The following is a 20,375-nucleotide window of genomic DNA, read 5'->3' on the forward strand; positions in this document are numbered from 1 at the left end:
AGGCAAAATTTTAAAGCAAATGAGATAATTTACTTAGAAGGATAAACGCACAACACCAATTAAAGCAGAAGATAATGTTGTTCTGCTAACTCAAGGATCTGCAACCTAGCGCAAGGTGTGGTACTTTCCAGGAGGAGGTACAGACACAGATCTGGACAGCTTTAAGGAGATCAATCTCCAGATCTCCAACTCCCTCCTGTACCCTTTACTAAACCCGATGCGCATCATTCATTCTCTTACCACCTCCCCTTTCACAGTAGCTCTCCCGACGTGACAGAAGACAGTCATACTTTTTACCTGTCATAAAGCTTAGTAAGGAACTTTGCTTCCAAGAAATTGCCAGGGCACCAAAGGGATAACTGGGAGGATACGGAAGAGTCTCATACAAGCAAAGAAAGAAATACTGAAAGAAACTCATGGCAAAAAACTCCTTACCTGATCAATCAATTAATGGCAAGACTCCTTACCTAATCAATCAGTGTTAGAATTCACAAGTGAAAGTAGTTATCCAGTGGTTGTTCAGTGCAGAAATTGTCATTTTTATTAGAACTGAAAAAGTAGATATTTCTGACAAGAAAACATATCCACTTTGGCTGGTTTGACAACAAGGACTAACAAGTTTCATAGCAACATTTTCCATGAAAATGAGTCAGCAGAATCCATGAGGTCAAGGTTTTCGGCAAATAGCGTTTGTTTTTTGCAACGAACTCTGATGCATATGGTATTTCAAGATCAAAATATGCACTGCTTAAGTTTCCACAGAATTAGAATTTAAAAATTTACAAATTGTATGGAAACACAAAAGGCCATAAATAGCCAAAGCAATCTTGAGGGGGGGAAAAAAAACAGCTGGAGAATCAGGTTCCCTGACTTCAGACTACACTATTAAGCTACAGTGATCAAGACAGTGTGGTACTGGCACAAAAACAGAAATACAAATCAATGGAAAAGGATAGAAAGTTCAGAGATAACCGTATGCACCTATGGTTAAAGGAAGTAAGAATATACAATGCAGAAAAGACAATCTCTTCAACAGGCAGTGCTAGGAACACTGGACAGCTACATGTGAAAGAATAAAATTAGAATACTCTCTAACACCATACACAGAAATAAACTCAAAATGGACTAAAACCTGAAATAAAGGTTGGATACTACAAAACTCTTAGAGGGAGACAAAGGCAGAACACTATTTGACATAAATTGCAGCAAGATCTCTTTTGATCCACCTCCAAGAAACATGAAAATAAAAACAAAACAAAAAAATGAAACCTAACTGAACTTAAAAGCCTTTGCACAACAAAGGAAACCAGAAATAAAACGAAAAGACAACCCAGAGGATGGGTGAAAATGGAGGAACTGACAAGGGATTAATCTCCAAAATATACAAACAGCTCACACGGCTCAATATTTAAAAAAAAAAACAACAACAGTGCAATCAAAAAATGGGTGGAAGATCTAAACCGATATTTCTCCAAAGACATACAGATGGCCAAAAAGCATATGAAAAGATGTTCAACATCACTAATTACGAGAGAAATGCAAATCAAAAGCACATGAAAGTATAATTTCAGACCAATCAGAATGCCCATCAAAAAATCTACAAATAAAATATGCTGGGGAAAGTGTGATGAGAATGTAAACTGGTATAACTGCTATGGAGAAGAGCAAAAAGTAAAAAGGAAACACAGAACACTAAAATAGAACTGTATGTAATCCCACTCTGGGGCCTATATCCAGAGAAAACGTAACTTCAAAATGATATATGCACCCCGATGTTCACTGCAGCACTCTTTACAACAGCCAGGATATGGACGCAAGCTAAATTCTTTCACAGAGGAAGAAATAAAGATGAAGTCCATATATACAGTGGAATATTACTCAGCCATAAAATAGAACAAAATAATGCCATTTGCAACAACATGAATGGACCTGCTGCTGCTGCTAAGTCGCTTCAGTCGTGTCCGACTCTGTGCGACCCCACAGACGGCAGCCCACTAGGCTCCCCTGTCCCTGGGATTCTCCAGGCAAGAACACTGGAGTGGGCTGCCATCTCCTTCTCCAATGCGTGAAAGTGAAAAGTGAAAGTAAAGTCACTCAGTCATGTCCGACTCTTCACGACCCCATGGACTGCAGCCTACCAGGCTCCTCCATCCATGGGATTTTCCAGGCAAGAGTACTGGGGTGGGGTGCCATTGCCTTCTCCCTGAGAAGTCAGTCAGACAGTGGAAGACAAATACCATGGGTGTGGAAGCTAAAAAAATGGTACAAATGAACTTATTTACAAAATATCAATAGAAACAGCCACAGTTGTCAAAAACACACTTATATTTGTTTGTTTTCTGTATTTGTTATTTGGTTACCAAGAGGGAAAGAGCAGTGGGAGAGATAAATTGGGACTGACATAGACACACTGCTATATATAAAATGGATAACTAATCAGGACCTACTGCATAGCACAAGGAACTCTCCTCAGTATTCCCTAATGACACAGGTGGGGAAAAGAATCTTTACAAGAGAGTGGATATGTGTGTGAGTGTGTGTGTGTGTGTGTGTGTATATGTATATATATATAAAAACCGATTCACTTTGGTGCAGCAGAAACTAACACAACATTGTAAATCAACTATACTCCAATAATTTCTTTTTAAAAATGCATTGCCTGGACCTCCCTGGCAGTCCAGCAGTTAAGACTCCAGGCTTCCAATGCAGGAGGCATGGATTCAAACCCTGGTTGGGGAACTAAGATTCCTGTATGCTGAGTAGTGTGGCCAACAAACAAACAAGTGCACAGCCTATATTTATCCTCCTCCTCCCCATTTTAGAAATAAAATTCCCAAGAATTAGAGTTGTTCCACACTACGTTTATGAATTAACAATCTGGTGTAATTATGAAGAACCAAAAGTTCTTTTTTAACAGTAGTCTGAAATGCTATAATATGATAATATGATACTGGCTGAACACAAAACAGTAACATTCCGAACAGTGAGTGAGCTTGCTTTTCTTGGCTGAACAAATTTGTATCAGTAACATACAGAGCTATAGCTATGGTCATTTTTTCCTAATGTTTCTTTTACTCTGATAAAGAAATAGATGCTGTGATAAGTAAAGAAATATACTTTTTATTGTATATTGTGAAAATATAGAAATGTTTTAAAATTTGGTATTCACTGTCCCCCAAAGCTACAGACACTGAATAACAGTTGTACGTGTACAACCTTGTACCTACCATAGCACTCTGATGACGACTTCCCCTTGAAACGCTCCAAAATAGATGGTACATGAGGTGTACCTAATTTAACCACTTCTCTTTACTAAAACTTTTAGGTAATCTTCAATTTTCTTCAATATAAATAATGCATCATTGAACATTTCTGGATAGAAAGCTTTTTTCAGGATAAAAGAAACATGGTTGATCCATGCAAAGGAATAATATTCACTACAAAAAGGGATGATTACTTACACACACCAAAACATGGCTGAACCTTGAAAAACAAACATTAAATGAAAGAAGCCAGTTATAAAAAACGCAAATGGTACAATCACTTTGAAAAAGTTCAGAAGTACCTCAGAATGTTAAACATCAAGTCACAACATAACCTAGCATTTCTACTCCTAAGTATATATCTAAGATAAATTAAAACATACACCCACACTAAGTTCGAAGTAAATATTCATAGCACTATTATTCATAATAGCCAAAATGTGGAAACAAACCAAATATCCATTAACTGATGAACGGATTAACAAAATGTGGTATAGATTCATACAAATGAGTAACATTCAGCCATATTAGAGAATGAAGTGCTGATAAATGGTAAGGAGAGATGAACCTTGAAACATAACGCTACGTGAAGAAAGTCACGCACAACAGGCCACAAATGGTATGAACTCACTCACATAAAAGGTCCACACGAGGTAAACCCAGAAAGAAAACAGACTAGTGGCTGTCACGGCTGGGAGGAAGGGGGGAATGGGGAATGACTGCTGACTTCTTTTAGACGTGATAAAAATATTCTGAAATTAGATAGTGGTGATGCATGCACAGAACTTACATATATACTCTTAAAAGGTGAATTATGATTTATAAATTACAATTCTGACACCAACTGCAACGTGAAGAGAACACCAACATCAAGCAATTCTCCAACACTTTCAATTCTGACAGCATCTACCTACAGACAGCAGCACACCCTGTGAGTTAAGGGCTCAGTCCTTTAAGACGGCTCCCCTGCCCTTCAGAAGCCAAATTACAAACCCTGGTTGTCACTCTGAGCTTCCCACGAAACTCCTCAAAGGTTTGATTACTTTGCTAGATCTACTCACAGAATTCTGAGAAATATTTCACTTACTAGACTACCAGCTTATTAAAAAAAAAAAAAAGGTATAATTCAAGAACAGTCCTGTGATACACTGGGCAAGTCATGGGGCAAAGGGCACAGCATTTCCATGTTCTGAGGACTCCACGCATTCAGCACCTCCACGTGTTCACCGAATCCCATCTTTTCAGATTTTTATGGAAGTTTCACTATATGGAAATTGACTGAATCATGGCACTGGCGATTCAACCTCCAACCCCCTTCCTCTCCAGGTCAGAGGGGTATAGGACTGAAAGTTCCAACCCTCCTCTAATCACTCCTTCGGTTTCCCTGGCAACCATTCCCCAACCTCACAAGCCTTTCAAAGTCATTCATTAACATAACAAAAGACACCTTACCCGCTCTCCTCATTCTTCCAAACCCCAATGGTTTTAGGAGCTCAGTGCCAGAAACAGGGACTAAGACCAAATAAATATTTATTACAAATCACAGTATCCGAATAAAGCTGTTACGAAAAAAGACATTAACATCCTCCCTCCAAAAAAAAAAAGGGTGGGGCGTTAGAGGAAGGTTACTTCCTGAGGGTTTACTCTTAGAGGCAGAAATACGACTAGCAAATATGATATGCGCCAAACTGTATTCATAAAGGGTTCTACAGATTTATATGTTCTCTCCAGCAAAGTATTTAGTATCTATGTCACTGCACTGGGGTGAAAAAGCACCATTTCTCAAAGATGAAAAAAAGAGACTGGCTATTGATTATTATTAAAGTTGAACACTTCTTCCCTATTTCAGTCACATTTTTCTTTTGCAAAGGGTCAGCTGGTTAGTTGTTGGCCTTTAATACAGACATCTTTATGTATGCAACTGTTACACATAAACATTTTTCTCACTAAACAGAGAGATCAGTTACTTTCTTACCATTCTGGTCAGCAATAATTAACTCATCCTGAGTTCTACTTCAGCCTTTAACTTTAAAGTTTTCCTTGAGGTGAGTTTGAGTGAACTCCGGGAGATGGTGATAGACAGGGAGGCCTGGCGAGCTGCAATTCATGGGGTCGCAAAGTCGGACACGACTGAGCGGCTAACTGAGGTCAAAATACTCTTTAAAAAAGTTGCAGTAACCACTCTCCCCCTCAAATAGGCAGGATGATGTGGCACTACAACATGAGTCCACTTCGATTACATGTATTTCCACCTTCCTGAACGCAAATCACTGTTAAGGTAATTGTCCAAAGTGACCTACAGAGATACTCTCAAATAATACCGAGCAGTAAAAAAGAAAAAACTACTGACATCTTCTACAGGCCAAAGTAGAAGTACTGTGTACTTCATTTAATCCTAACAAATCTACTACCCTCACTTAATCTAAAAAGAACATAAAAATCCAGGGTAAGATCCTGCCATTCAGAAAATACGCGGCAAAGTCATGAATCAAGCTGAGGTGTGCCTGATTCTCCAGTCCACATTCTCCGTGCCACTTCACAGCTCTTCCCAAGCTCAGTTAGACAGGACTTTCAATACGAGTTCTGCCGATCACAACGCGACTAATCATTTCTAAGCTTCCTCAGTGTATATGCGTCATTTTTACAAAAACAAAGTCATTAGTCACAAAATGAATATAAAAATGGGAGGCTTGAAAACTCACTGCAAAATGGAACTTTTTAAAAATACCAATTTTTAAAACAGCAAGATGGAATAATTCTAAACACTTTTCTTGAATTTATCAAGATCCAAGATACCTACCAACAAGCAAAGGTCCTTGCATATCCATTTACAAACATGTGGATCACTCGGTGAAAAACCGTTTTTTAGGGACTGACTGCCAGTCCTCATTTTAGCCAACCTATGCATCATTTTTTCAGCAGAAAAAGCCACATCAACTACATTGCTTTTTATTCTCCTTTACCACATGACAGATGTTTTCAGCAATATATGTACCATCCAGGAAGTAGCACCGTGTGGAGCAGCAGAAATGGCTATATTAGCTACCTAAGAGATAAAGACTTCAGGGCCTGGTGAGCAAGCAGTAACACAACACCGAACAGGACAAGGTCGAGAAGAACAAAATCAGACCAAGAAATCATCTACTCTACCCTATGTAACAGATACCACTGTGGTAACAGAAAAGTCATTTGAATTATACAACTCTTACAGGACCCTTCATTAGCTTTAAAAACTGCTATTTTAAGACCAAACCATCTACCTGACAAGAGTAGGACTGACATCCAAAGGATACAAGACACCAGTTTACAATCCCACAAAGATTTTCACACTCATGAAACAAAAAAGTAACCTGAGCATTAAGACAAGAGTACATATACCAACATTTTCATTTTCCAAGAACTCATTCACTCTTCATTTAAAAAGGGTAGCATTATCTGATAAAATTAGATGAAGTCCTTCAATAAAACACATTTTTCTTTTAAAATATCTTAGTATTAAAGTATCAATATGATTTGGGGCAAACCAAAACATAGGAACTTAGGTACAGCCCCCTACTTTATACTAGGGCTATTATTAAAATAATTCTACTTACATAGACTCATGTACTGTTTTCCTGAGCTGGTATAATACAATCAGGCTACTGTGCAATGGTAAGAGGGCCCTTAAGAAAAAAATTAATGCTGAAATAATTCTTGTCTGGAGGTAACTTTCGACATTCTACTCTCCATAAGCACCACTGTTTTCAATCACAACTTTAGTTGTACCCTGTATCAACAAAATTTCCACTCTGTAAGATCCTTTCAAACAAATAATAAAAAGTAATGCTTTTATAAAGATCACACTATCTGGTAACGTACGACATTACAGAATAGTATATGTACTGAGATCTTGGTTTTGTAGAAAAACACTTATTTGTTGATTTGTCTGGAAGGACATTCATCAAAACTAGTAGATATCTCAGGCAGTTATGCTGACTAAGTAACAGTTATCTTAGCAGTTATCTTAAGGATTATGGATGTGCTTTTATTTTTTAGATTTTATGTGTATTCTGATTATCTGCATTTAACACGTTATTTTTTTAAGCTTGTTCTTAAGACAGAACAATTTGAATTAAAAGAAACCTGTGAGCCACGTTTTATTCAATACCACCAATTCAAACCCATATATTCAGAGTTAAGATAATGCAACTCAAGAAATGTTACTGAAATCTCCTCAGTCAACAAGGTTCAGTTTTTAAACAATAAATTCCTTCAAACAGGAAAATGGTGCCTATAAGAAAGATGTAACTTCATGTCTGTTTTTACAACTGGGTGGGTAAAGGTGGAAAATGGCTTGGAATGCCCAGGTGACCAGAGATAAGGAAGATCATAGGGAAAAACTACTAACACTGGAGAAACAAGACAAAATAACTTCATTGATTTAGACACTGATTCGTAAAGGAAATCACAGAAGAGCAGAAAATAAATAAATTAGAGATAGTAAATACCTACAGGATGATAATGGGAAAAAGAAAAAGCCAGAAAAAACGGAATGCCCGTATATTTATGCAAACCATTCTGAAAAGCAAATTTTAAAAATTATCTAACAATTTATAACTCAAATTGAACCAACTCTGGTTTCTTCACCAGAAAAAGCATGCCTTTCAATTAAGACTCAGTAGCAGAGCCAACACCACCCTAAGAAATGTCTCAAGACATTTTGTGCCTACTTTTGGAAAGAACTAGTTAAAAACGAGGTAAACAGCTAAGCAATTAATATGTAAACAGCCAATTTTTACATATTAAATCAATCTAGAAGTAATCGTCAGATGTGAAGGGAATGCGGTTTTGAAAAAACACACAGGGTAAAAGCACAAAGCTAATTTTACTGACTCACATAAAGAAAATATCTTTCAACCATAATAAGTAACTCCACTAAGATAAACCATAAGAAACGGCCAATATTCAAGCATTTTTTAAAAATCTATGAAAACAGCAATTTCATATGGTCCCACTCAAGAGGTCTAGTGATCGATATTTAACCACCATCTCTCTGGCGGAAAAAAGGCCCTGGTTTATAGCTTTTGCCCATTTTCCATTGTAGCTTATCAATACACCATCACTGAACAGGAAGCTGGAGAGACGCACACAATCACACCATCAGTTCACCAGCTCCAACACACCACTGGTTCCACCGAATGCTCTGATCAAAGGATCATCAGCATGGCTCCTAAAATCTTCTCCTTCTCTAAAACAATCTGTTGCCTGAATTATCCAGTTTCCCACTTATGCTATGAAGAAAGTAAAACAGTGATGAGGGGGCAGGGGCTATTTTAAACTGAGCAGTGAGGAAATGAGTTGATATTTCAGTGAGATCTTAAAGATAAGAGGCCAACCGTAGGGGGAAGACTATTTCAGGCAGAGGAAACAACCCATGTAAAAGCCTTAATAAGGAAAGAACAAGCAGGACATGTTTAAGAAAACAAGCGTTAACGTGGCAAGCACGTAGTGAGCACAGATGAAATACTCCTGAGAGGGTGGCAGGGCTGCGGCGTATACACAGCGTGGTTCTCTTTCCTGGATGAGTATAGCTTGTACTCTACTGAGTAGACTGGAGGCACTTGCACACAGTAGTTCAATAAATGTTAAAAGAACGAATGAATGCACACTTCAGTGAATCATTTTAACAATCCCTTATGAGACTTAGGTCAAAGCCTATTAATCTTATTACCCTTCTCAATATAATCATTCTGATTACTTCACAATCTATGTAGAACGCTATGAAGTTAAAGCAGTGTAAGTATGATGGGCATGAACCTATGAATATAGCTGAAATAAACATAGTGGTTAAGACTATCCATCAGAAACAAGTTCAAAACAAAACAAAACAAAACAGACTATCCATCAGTTCAGAAATAATTATCTTATTAATCCAAGATGGTTATTTCATATGTGAAATACTAACATATGAATTCAGATAGCTGCTTAAAGTACGGAATGACAAATTCAGTACTGTAGGAAAACATTTGCTAGCATGTCATCTGAAATGACTTTACACAGTAGGTAAGTTTTTAAAAAATTATAATAGTCATATGTGTTCATATAAATTACATTTTAATTTCATATTTAATGTGAAAGAAAAACAAAATACCAAGCCTGATTTATAGATATTATTGTTTAGGAGTTAAAGTATGTAACAAGCATAAACAAGTTAAATTATACTTGCATACTACAAAATCTGTAAAGATACATACATGTCTACACCTCTGTGATCATGAAAATTAATTCCATATTATTGGCCACAGAACAATCTGTCAGACAAGACAATCAAGACAGAAATTACTACATATTACACAAATTAAGACTGGTCTATAGGGAATATATGCTTGCACATAAAAAATTACTCATTCAGGAGCACCTAAGCCACCTATCTCAATAATTTATTTTAGAAGATTTTTTTAAATCAATAGGAAATGAGACCTGTAACTCAGAAAAAAAATTCTTTTTAAATCTTGTCTCATCAGAATGAAATAGTTTGCATATACTCTTGAACTCTCATTTCCTACCTAAACAGCAGGTAAGCTGAAGTTTAAATATATTCAGTATCTTTCATTAAGAACACAAATATACATATAGTATGACTCAACAGGCATGTACACTAACATACCTAGCTGCTGCTTCACCACTGAATACAGTTAACGGTGCTGAGAGATTCCCCCTCGCCTTTGAGGGTGAGTAAACAGGCAGCGCAGTACCGAAAGGAGAAGGCCCAGTAGCAAATTTTTGAACCCTAAACATCCCTCCTGCAAATCTTGAGATTTCTGCTTGAGCGGTCTACAGAAGGAAAAAAAAAAAAAGCTAAGAATATTGTCAGGAAAACTACTCTTTTGGTAATGGCAACTGCCTTCCTTTAATAAAAGGAGTTTGGCAACAAAAAAACAATTAGTTTTGGTTTCAAGTCTCATTTGAGCCCATATTCCTGATAAAACAAAGGTAAGTGCAGTCCCAGTGTCTACATCTACGTAAACCAACAAGACTCAGAATTCAAGAAACAAAGCCTAAAGAAATACGTGCTCAGTCGCATCCAACTCTCTTCGACCCCATGGACTGCACGCCACCAGGCTCCTCTGTCCATGGGACTTTCCTGGCAAGAATACTGGAGTGGGTTGCCATTTCCTCCTCCAGGGGATCTTCCCGACCCAGGGATCGAACCTGTGTCTTCTAACTGCAGGACGCTGCACTGTGTCTCCTGCACCGCAGGCCACCAGGGAAGCCCAAAAGAAATATGCGGCAAGCCAACAATAAACAATAGTTTTCTTTTTAAAGTGGGTCCCTACTTTGAAATCTGGCTTTCCTTTTCTTTATTCCATTTACCTTATTCTCTTTCCATTCCTTTCTCATCGCCTCTGTGGTTTACCATTTTCCTGGGTATTCTCACCTTCTACACATAAAAATCCATGTCAAACTTACCATTTTCTCTTGTATCTAAATTTGTGTTTACTTAATTCTGATGGGACTATATGGTTTTAGGTGAAATACTTTTACTTAAGAGAAACATACATATAAACTGTTATCAAAGCCATGAGTAATAGGCAGTCATTCACTTAGCAAATGTGACTGCCCATCAGGTACAGGATTGTGCTTGGCAGGTACCGGGAAACCTACGTTTCTTGTGTGGGACAAGCCAAGGAGAAACTAGTAGGACACGTCATCAGAGAGGTCAGCCACACAGGTGATGGAAGACCTGGTAGGCACTGTTGTATTCTGGCATTTACTCTAAATGATATGGGAAAATCACCAAAGTGTTTTTGAATACAGGAGCAAAATAATTAGACTTTCATTTCAAATGGACTGCCCAGGTTGCTATGTTCATGAGAAAAGAGAAGAGCAAAAGCAGCAGGGAGACCAGACAGGAGATGACTAATAACACAGTGAGAGATGATGGCTCCGTGGGGTTCGGGGCGGGGGTGGGGATGGGGGGGGAGGGCGCAGATGAAGACAGAAAGCTGTGGTCATGTTTATTCTTTAATTTTTAAAAAGTTTTTTTGTATTTTTGCTGTACTGGCAAAACACACAAAATTTCATTGTGGCACATGGGCCCCATGGCATATGGAATCTTACTCCCCCGGGGCAGGAATCAAACCCACATCCCCTGCATTGGAAGGATTCTTAACCACTGGATCACCAGGAAGTTCCCATATTTATTCTTATGGTAGATTTTAAGGTAAATAAAGGACACATTCTCGTGCTACACTATTTTGAATTAGCGTGAATGTGTAAGAAAGAGGAATCAAGAATGTCTACAAGGTTACAGAGAAACAAGAGATTCAGTTCACTTCAGTCAGTTGTGTCAGACTCTCTGTGACCTCATGGGACTGCGACATGCCAGGCCTCCCTGTCCAACACCAACTCCTGGAGCTTACTCAAACTCATGTCCATTGAGCCGGGGATGCCATCCAACCATCTCATCCTCTGTCATTCCCTTCTTCTCCTGCCCTCAATCTTTCCCAGCATCAGGGTCTTTTCGAATGAGTCAACTCTTCCCATCAGGTGGCCAAAGCACTGGAGTTTCAGCTTCAACATCAGTCCTTCCAGTGAATATTCAGGACTGATTTCCTTTAGGATGGACTGGTTGGATCTCCTTACAGTCCAACAGACTCTCAAGAGTCTTCTCCAACACCATAGTTCACAAGCATCAATTCTTAGGCACTCAGCTTTTTTATAGTCCAACTCTCACATCCATACATGACTACTGAAAAAAACCATTGCTTTGACCAGATAGACCTTTGCTGGCAAAGTAATGTCTGTCTCTGCTTTTTGATATGCTGTCTAGGTTGGTCATAACTTTTTCCCCAAGGAAGAAGTGTCTTTTAATTTCATGGCTGAAGTCACCATCTGCAGTGATTTTGGAGCCCCCAAAAATATAAAGTCTGCCACTGTTTCCCCACCTATTTGCCAGGAAGTGATGGGACTACATGCCATGATCTTAAGTTTTCTAAATGTTGAATTTTAAGCCATCTTTTTCACTCTCCTCTTTCACTTTCATCAAGAGGCTCTTTAGTTCTCCTTTATTTTCTACCATAAGGGTGGTGTCATCTGCATATCTGAAGTTATTGATATTTCTCTTGGAAATCTTGATTCCAGCTTGTGCTTCATCCACCCCAGCATTTCTCATGATGTTCTCTGCATATAAGTTAAATAACCAGGGTGACAATATACAGCCTTGACATACTCCTTTCCCAACTGGGAACCAGTCTGTTGTTCCATGTCCAGTTCTAACTGTTGCTTCCTGACCTGCATACATATTTCTCAAGAGGCAGGTCAGGTGGTCTGGTATTCCCATCTCTTTAGGAGTTTTCCACAATTTGCTGTGATCCACACAATCAAAGGCTTTGGTATAGTCAACAAAGCAGAAGTAGATGTTTGTCTGGAACTCTCTTGTTTTTTTGATGATCCATCGGATGCTGGCGATTTGATCTCTGATTCCTCTGCCTTTTCTAAATCCAGCTTGAACATCTGGAAGTTCCCGGTTCATGTACTGTTGAAGCCTGGCTTGGGTTCAGTTGACATTTAATAAAATAAGGCACACTGGAATAGGAACAATCACTGGAGTGGGAGAGGGAGAAGGAGAATGAGGAGTTCAGTTCTGACAGGTTAAATCTGGGATATCTAACTGAAAATGTTGACTAGCCAGGTTAGGAAGGTTAGGAAGGAGATCCAGGTGAGAGATAACATTCTTAGCTTGAAATACATGATAATTCCAGCTAGAGGCTGAGATGAAATCACAGAAGACTATGCATAAATACAGAAGAGGTCCAAACATAGAGGTCTAGGACACTGCCTTATTTTTCAGAAGTTGGGGCAACAAAAAGGAACAGTAAAAGAAAGTGAAAATAAGCAGTAGTGCCCCAGAAACAAAGGGAGGAAAGATTTCAAAGAACGCTTTAGCTGCTACATCCAGTGAGATTAAGATTGAGAACTGACTAGGCAATTTGTTACCAAGGAGGTCACCAGTAAGCCATCTCAACAAGAACTGTTTAGGTAGCAGGGAAGATGGAAAAATAAAAATAAAAAAGAAAGAAATTTTGTGCTGCATCCAAGACAGAGAGGGAGTGCTGGTAGCCACAAATAACAACTCTTTTGAAGAACAGCGGCTGAAGAAAAATGTGCTATTGGAGTACGTTTGTTTTTAAAGATGGGAGATATTTTAGCATATCTACATGCTGACAGGAATAATGCAATACAAATGGGAAACACTAATGAGACAGCTCACTGGCTGGCAGGAGAATGGGATGAATCCTGAGGCAGTGCCACGGTCCTGACAGGAAGTGGACAGAACCAAGAGCAAGAGAGGTGATGATCACAGCAAACAGGAAGCGCATACAGTCTGGGTATCGATGCGAGGAGACATGAAAAGTTTTTGCCTGATTGCTTTCATTTTTAATACACAGGAAACAAGGTCATCAGCTGAAAATGAAGAGAAAAGAGGCACCAAAGGTTTGTGGAGATGTGCAAAATAGTCATTTGGGCAGCTGGCGGAGTAATTCCACCAGGGATCCATTGATACTACGATTAAGCACAAAGGACCTTCCTTGGCCAACACAAATGGACAACAAGTCAGCATAGGAATGTCTTCCTTGATTCAAGCCCAGCTGCCAGGTATCAGCTGGACTGGAAGGAGAACTGGATGGGGGGGGGGGGGAAGGGGGAGGAGGGAGGTTGGTGATTACCAGGTACACATGAAATGAGAGGCGCTAAATAAGAGCTGGATCTGCGTGCTCAGTCGTGCCAGACCCTCTGCAACCTCATCAACTGTAGCCCACCAGGTTCCTTTGTCCATGGGAATCTCCAGGCAAGAATTCTGGAGTGGGTTGCCAGCCCTCCTCCAGGGAATCTTCCCAGGGATTGAACCCACGCCTCTTGCATTTCCTGCATTGGCAGGTGAATTCTTTGACACCTGGGAAGTCCAAAAGAGAACTGATATACAAAACCGAAAAATTTTAACGGTGGACTATGGATTCAAAGTACGGTAAATAATCAAGTAAGCATGTAGAAGAAGGGGGCTCAGGGCACCTAAAAAGGGAGCAGCAGCAATGAATCGTAGGTCCCAGACACAGAAGCACAGTTCAAGTTGGGGGGTCCTCAACAGAAGGAGCTAGAGAGAGCAGGCTGAAGCCCTGATAGAATGCTTGAAAGTGTGTCCTGTGAAATAATAAAGTACAGGTGGGTCTGGTTAAAATGTAACAGAACTACTTTAAAGACTAAAGCAAAACCTCTCCCCAGGCAAAGTGAGCCTGCAGATGAGGGTAACTAGAAGCCTAAGGGACTGGAGCTGAAGAATACCACAGGAATCGTAGCTGGAGGTTCCCACACATGGAATCCCCAAGAAAACCATTTCCAGCACTCCTCTGGAGCCAGTTTTTAACAAACTGTCCAACTCAGAAGGCACAGCGGCCACATGAAAACCACACCTGTCCCCCCAGGCCCCTTTCCCCACTGAGCTGGACCCTGGACAGGTGATTCCAACAGCATACTAAAGAGGAACTGGCGAAGTAAAAAAGAGAAGCTGATTCTCAGGACTTTTCCTCCAAAGTAGACCTCTTGCTCTGAAGCAGTTCGGAGCTACGAAGAAAAGTTCTATGGCATGGTTAAGAGTTTGAATACATTGTTATTCTTAACACACGGCTTCTAATGACAAAAATAAGACTGTGTACATGTTCGTCACTCAGTTATGTCCGACTTTTTGCGACCCCATCAGACTCCCCTGTCCATGGAATTCTCCAGGCAAGAATACTGGAGTGAGTAGACATTCCCTTTTCCAGGGGGCCTTCCTGATCCGAGGATCAAACCCATGTCTCCTGCATTGCAGGCAGCTTTTTTACTGTCTGGGCCACTAAGGAAGCCCCTAAAATAAGACTATTACTGACAAATAAGCAGACTTTTTACCACCTAGAACTAGACAAGCTACCTGGTTTTTCTAAGGGCTGGAAATTCAGGGAAAGACAATCTCTAGGGAGGCCTTGAAGGTACAGTGAGAGAAAGTAGTTTTCTGCTTAAACTCTTATCAAGTCCCATCCATTGCATCCCTACAAATATCAAAGGGCTCCCACTATTAGGTACTAAATATATCCAAAAAATTCATTTTTGCTTTACTGAGCAAAAAGTAAACACAGACTAAATTAAATGAAACAAAACGATTTTGGTTTAGTACAAGATGCTTACATATATTCAATTCTAAAGATTTAACAAAAAATCTTAGTCTTCTCCTTTCTTGAAACTCTTTTGTTATTTTTCTAACTTTGTGAATTACAAGCTTAATTTAAACACATTTAAAATCAATACTTATTTGTTGGGACTTCTCTGGTGATCCAGTGGCTGAGACGACACTCTCTCCCAATGCAGGGGGCCCGAATCTGATCCCTAGTCAGGGAACCAGATCCCACATGCTGCAACTAAAGATCCTGCATGCCACAACTAAGACCTGATGCACATAAATAAGGAAATAACTTTAAAAAAAGAAATGCTCATTAAAAAATAAAATAATCAATACTTATTCAAGAAATTATAATAGACAAAAAAAAAAAAGGCAATCTTAGCATGAATTTCTGGGTAAGCTTCCAAATGGAAACAGTGCTCAAAATTCAGTCATCCTCAAATACACCTAAATTGAATACAGCATTATCTAACGCTTTCTAGGAAAAAGAGGGAGTTTGTTCTATTACAATCCATTTTGACTAAAACAGATTTGCAGGTATTTTAATGGTGTTATGATAAAGATAACTCATCATCAAATTTGGGGCTTTCCGTTCAAAAACTCCTTTTGGATGAGGTCCCAGAGCAGTTTCAGCTAAATCTTGCCCTGTTCATTACTTGTCAGTATTATAGAAAGTGCAACTATACTTAAGCTTTGAACTGAGGTAGCAGAATGTATAAAGTTAATAATTAACAAGCTAAATTCCAAGTTTTTCCAGGTAGTACGAAAAAAATCAGAATAAAAGCTCTCACCAAACTATTGAAGATAAGCACCATGTTTCACTCAGTTCCTCTCAAGAATGCACACGGAACCCATAACGTCCCCCTCTGAAACAGACGTAAAACTTTACTAACAATTAACATTCAATAAATGTTAAAATATTATTTTCATAAGAACTGAGATTAAGAACACTGAAATAGATGAAAAGCAATATTGCAACTGAGACAAAAGTCTTATGGAGCCTTAACAAAGTATTTGAGACTCATCCTAAAGCAGATGAGAAATCTAAACGCGTTATCTTTCATGATTATCTTCTTTCACAACAGAGACAACTGGGACCTAAAAACACACTAACAACCGATCCTACTGAATAAACGTGACATCAGGTTAAAGCACTTTACGAATGTTAATTGATAGTCTCTCACAATCTATTCCGACAACATGGGCACAGTTGCGATGTCTCACCAGTGTGCTTCTTAATAACTTTACTAACTACATCTGATAACGAACACACCTTCTAAACTATTCTAAAGGATATTACAACAACAACAAAGACAACTGCCTACAAGTCAAACGTATCTTGACAAAAAAAGCATCAACACAGGTCAAGTGTTCCAACAATTATGAAGCGGAATGATCCTCAGATTTATTTAGCCTCAGAACATTATAAATTACTCCAAGGTAGGAATAATGCCTTGAAAATACAGTATTTTTTTTAAGGTACAACAATAAAAAACCCAGTCATTATGAGCTATAATTTACTGGTAAAATTATTTTAACATGTCTCAATGCTGCTGACTGTCAAGAACCCTGATAAAATTCTTACCCCAAATAAAATAGAGTAAGCACTTTTTGCTCAACATATAATGCTTACATTATTCCTACCGTCACTATTATCATTTGTCACTAGGTTTCTCAACAGACTACAAGGAGTACACATGTGCATTACCAACTCATTCTTTCTGTAAGAACTACATATTTAAAGAAAAACTAATACACCACTCTAACAGTAAAGTTTAAGAGATTACTCTCCCTATTATTTGTAGGAACCATACAAAACTATCAGTAAAGTCTAAAAATCTGAAAATTCTATTTAAATGCACACAAAATCTTCAACAAATAAGGTGTTAACACATCAAAAATGTCCACCTAAATTCAAAAGTTATCTGTAAAAAAATTAATATTCTTTATACTGTAATTATCAAGGTTGACTCTGCACCACATTAATTTGGACTTCTGAAGAATCCAAATAAAAATAAGTACCTTCTTATTATATGTAAATAAGAAAAAAGCAGACAACACAACCTTTATGTTAAGAATAAATGCAGTACTACCAATCATTCTCTTTTTAGCACGTTTTACCAGTTTTAATACTAGATGGAAAGTTCAAATGTGGAACCACAAATCATTACTCAGAGTCCTTCACTTGTCACTACTATCAATGCAATACTACATTTATTTGCAAACAGTGACCAAAACGTCAAAATAAAACTTTTGAAAAAGTGCTTTATTTAAAAATACTTCTTATAGAAAAGGAATCCACTAGTGCCCCTGGGAAATTTTTAAAAGCAGAACATGTTGTACTGCAAAGATTATTTACATAAAACAGAACCAGAAATATATTACTATTCAGTAAATACACTGTATCAAAAACATCTAATATGGGATAGAGAATAGAAATACTAGTTTGTTAAAAGTCTTCTTCCCTTCATTAAAAAAACATGGATTTTATTAAACTGACAATAGGAAAATGTAACCCAGTAATAATCTTAGCCCTATAAAGTTACTTATTAACCTTTAAATAGACTGCTATGAATCTACACTTCCTCCTGTTCACCTGCCATCTTTTCCAATTTTAAATAGGCACTAAGGGTGTAAGACAGACAGTCCTTGCAACATCAATAATGAGGAAAGAACACACTCAGCTTAAGCTTAAGAAAAAGATAATTGTGGGTTTTGTCTGCTCCGAAGACTCAGCACCCAACACAGGTGCCAGCATAAAATAGGTGCTTAATGAATATCTGTAGAGTAAGTGGTGAGGTTTAATTATATTACAGCAACATTAGCTCTCTTCCCTTTAGAGTTCTCCCTTCCTCAAAAAAGCAACTCAAAACCATGCCAGATTCCCTCAAAAGCACATAAACTTCTCTATTCATAATGAGATATAAAGCTGGGTCTCAAAAGAATCAAATATCAACAGAAAACAAGCCACTCCTCTTCACCTTCTCTATTCTTTCAAAACAAAATTAGATCAATAATGTTGATTTTTAAGAAATATCAAAATGTCTACCAACTTTCCTCAAAATTAAAAAAAAATTCACATTTCAAACGTATTCTCTATGCTCCTAATATTGGAAATAACTGATTTTTCAACACTATCTTGGATGAAATAAAAAAACAAGCTTATAAACCAAAATAACGTGTTTGCCAATTTTTTCCTTCATCTGAAGCTAGAGGTTCTGTGCCTAAATTTTTACTAGCTATGAGATCAGCTTTGTCTGACATTTCAAAATTCACTTTCATGCGTTTTATTGAATATCTACTATACGCCAGGCCCTTTAACAAAATGTTAATTTTGTAAACTGAACATTAGCACCAAAGTCCCCTTCAAAAATGTGTCACTTAAAATAAGAGCAGCAGCTAAAGAGGACTCCCAATGTTTCCGGTACACCTTAAGTCAACGTATCGAGGCTCTTTTCACTATTCATGCGGCATCAGCGAGCCGCTAACTACCACACCCGCTACCAAAAAATCACTAGCAAAGCGGCAAGCGCTGGGTAAAACAACCTGTAAGAGTAGGACGAGCTCCTCTTCGGAGGTGGTCAGGGCTTTTTCTCCGCTGCCCAAAGCGAACCGCGGCGAGACCCGCGGGCGGCTCGCGCCGGACGCCCCTGGCCAGAGTCCGACTCCGAGCCGCGGGCCCCGCCCCGCCGAAACGCTCACCTGGAGGACCCGGGCCCTCTCCACCCGCCCCCTGCACCACCCTCCCGACTTCCAGACCGGCAAAGTTTGGGGGAGGGGGAGCCTTCATTTCCATTTCACAACAGGGGGGCAGTGGGCTCTCACCCGTCCGCCAGCCTTGAATCCGGAACAGAGTCTGGAACCCTCTCCCAGAAGGAATGGAAGAAAAACCAAAGCCAGGGTCCGCAGGAGGACGTCGCCCAAACCTGAAAATGGAGCCGCAGGCTCAGCCCGCAGCGCACGGCGGGCAGGGCCGGGCCGCACTCGCCCCGGAGCCCTAGGCAGTAGGGGTTCGGGGCGTCGGGCCTCCGCCCCAGGGGCCGCGAGGGCGAGGTGGGAGGCCCGGGGCGCGCCCCGGGCCGGAGATGCACTCACCGTAGCCTTTTGTCTCCGCCGCTCGCTCCGGCAGCAGCCGCTCTCGGCGCCGGCTCCGCGGCTGCTGTCCCCCCACGCCCGCAGCTGCGCTCCCCGGCGCGCTCGCCGCTTCCTGGCCCCTCCCTCCACGCCCAGGCTCGCGCGCAGGCGGGGCGAGAGGCGGCGCGCGCTCCGGGAGCCGCGGGAGGGCCGCGCCGCCGCGCAGCTGCCGCCGGCTGGCCCCGCCCCCTGCCCCGCCTGCGGGGATGGGCTCTGGCCCGCACCTCCGCGACGCGCCCCGCCCGCGACCTCCGCGGGCTAGAAGCCCTTTCCTGGACAAGCAGAGGGCAGAGTCCGGGCTGGAGCCCGCGCGGGAAAGAACGCGCCGGAAGATGGCGACTGGGGCTGGGTGGGAACGTTCGGGAGCCCCTCCCCACGCTCAGGCCGGCGGCCCGCAGCGGCGGCTCGCGCCCCTTCCCCAGACAGCGCGGAGAGGCGGCGCCTGCACTCGTAGTGCAGACGTTCCCAGGCGGGCGAGGGTCGGCGCTGAGCTGTCTGCCTCTCAGTAGCAGTTGAGAGGTACATGCCCTGAAATCACTAAACCACGCTTTAAAAAAAAAAAAAAAGGAAACTTAAGAATTGTTGCATCCATCATTACCTGTCTTAAGGCCGAGAGTATCCACCTGGCATTTGATATGCATAAAATTAGGACTTCCCTGTAGCTCGGGGCATAAAAGAATCTGCCTGCGATGCAGGAGACCAGGGTCGAATCCCTGGGTCGGGAAGATCCAATGGGGAAGGGATGAGCAGGCGACTGACCAGTATTTCTGCCTGGAGAATTCCAC

The 20,375-nt window shown here is 40.3% G+C and overlaps 1 protein-coding gene across 16 annotated transcripts in view; it reads right to left on the minus strand.

Annotated features, from left to right (window-relative positions):
- The window catches only part of CDC42SE2 (CDC42 small effector 2), a 142,341-nt gene extending 122,552 nt beyond the window's left edge, over positions 1-19,789 (minus strand). For 5 of the 16 annotated variants that reach the window (XM_069591611.1, XM_069591615.1, XM_069591618.1 and 2 more), the window contains exons 1-2: positions 19,552-19,774; positions 19,282-19,382 (exon numbers count right to left, since the gene is read on the minus strand). The gene's annotated coding sequence lies outside the window, so the exon portion shown is untranslated. Of the gene's footprint in view, positions 1-19,281; positions 19,383-19,551 lie in introns of those variants that run through there. The other 11 variants (XM_069591621.1, XM_069591613.1, XM_069591616.1 and 8 more) reach the window with 7 other exon arrangements.
- Between the last annotated feature and the right edge of the window lie 586 nt (positions 19,790-20,375).

Source organism: Ovis canadensis, chromosome 5 (genome assembly GCF_042477335.2).
Source record: "Ovis canadensis isolate MfBH-ARS-UI-01 breed Bighorn chromosome 5, ARS-UI_OviCan_v2, whole genome shotgun sequence".
Taxonomy (NCBI): Eukaryota; Metazoa; Chordata; class Mammalia; order Artiodactyla; family Bovidae; genus Ovis; species Ovis canadensis.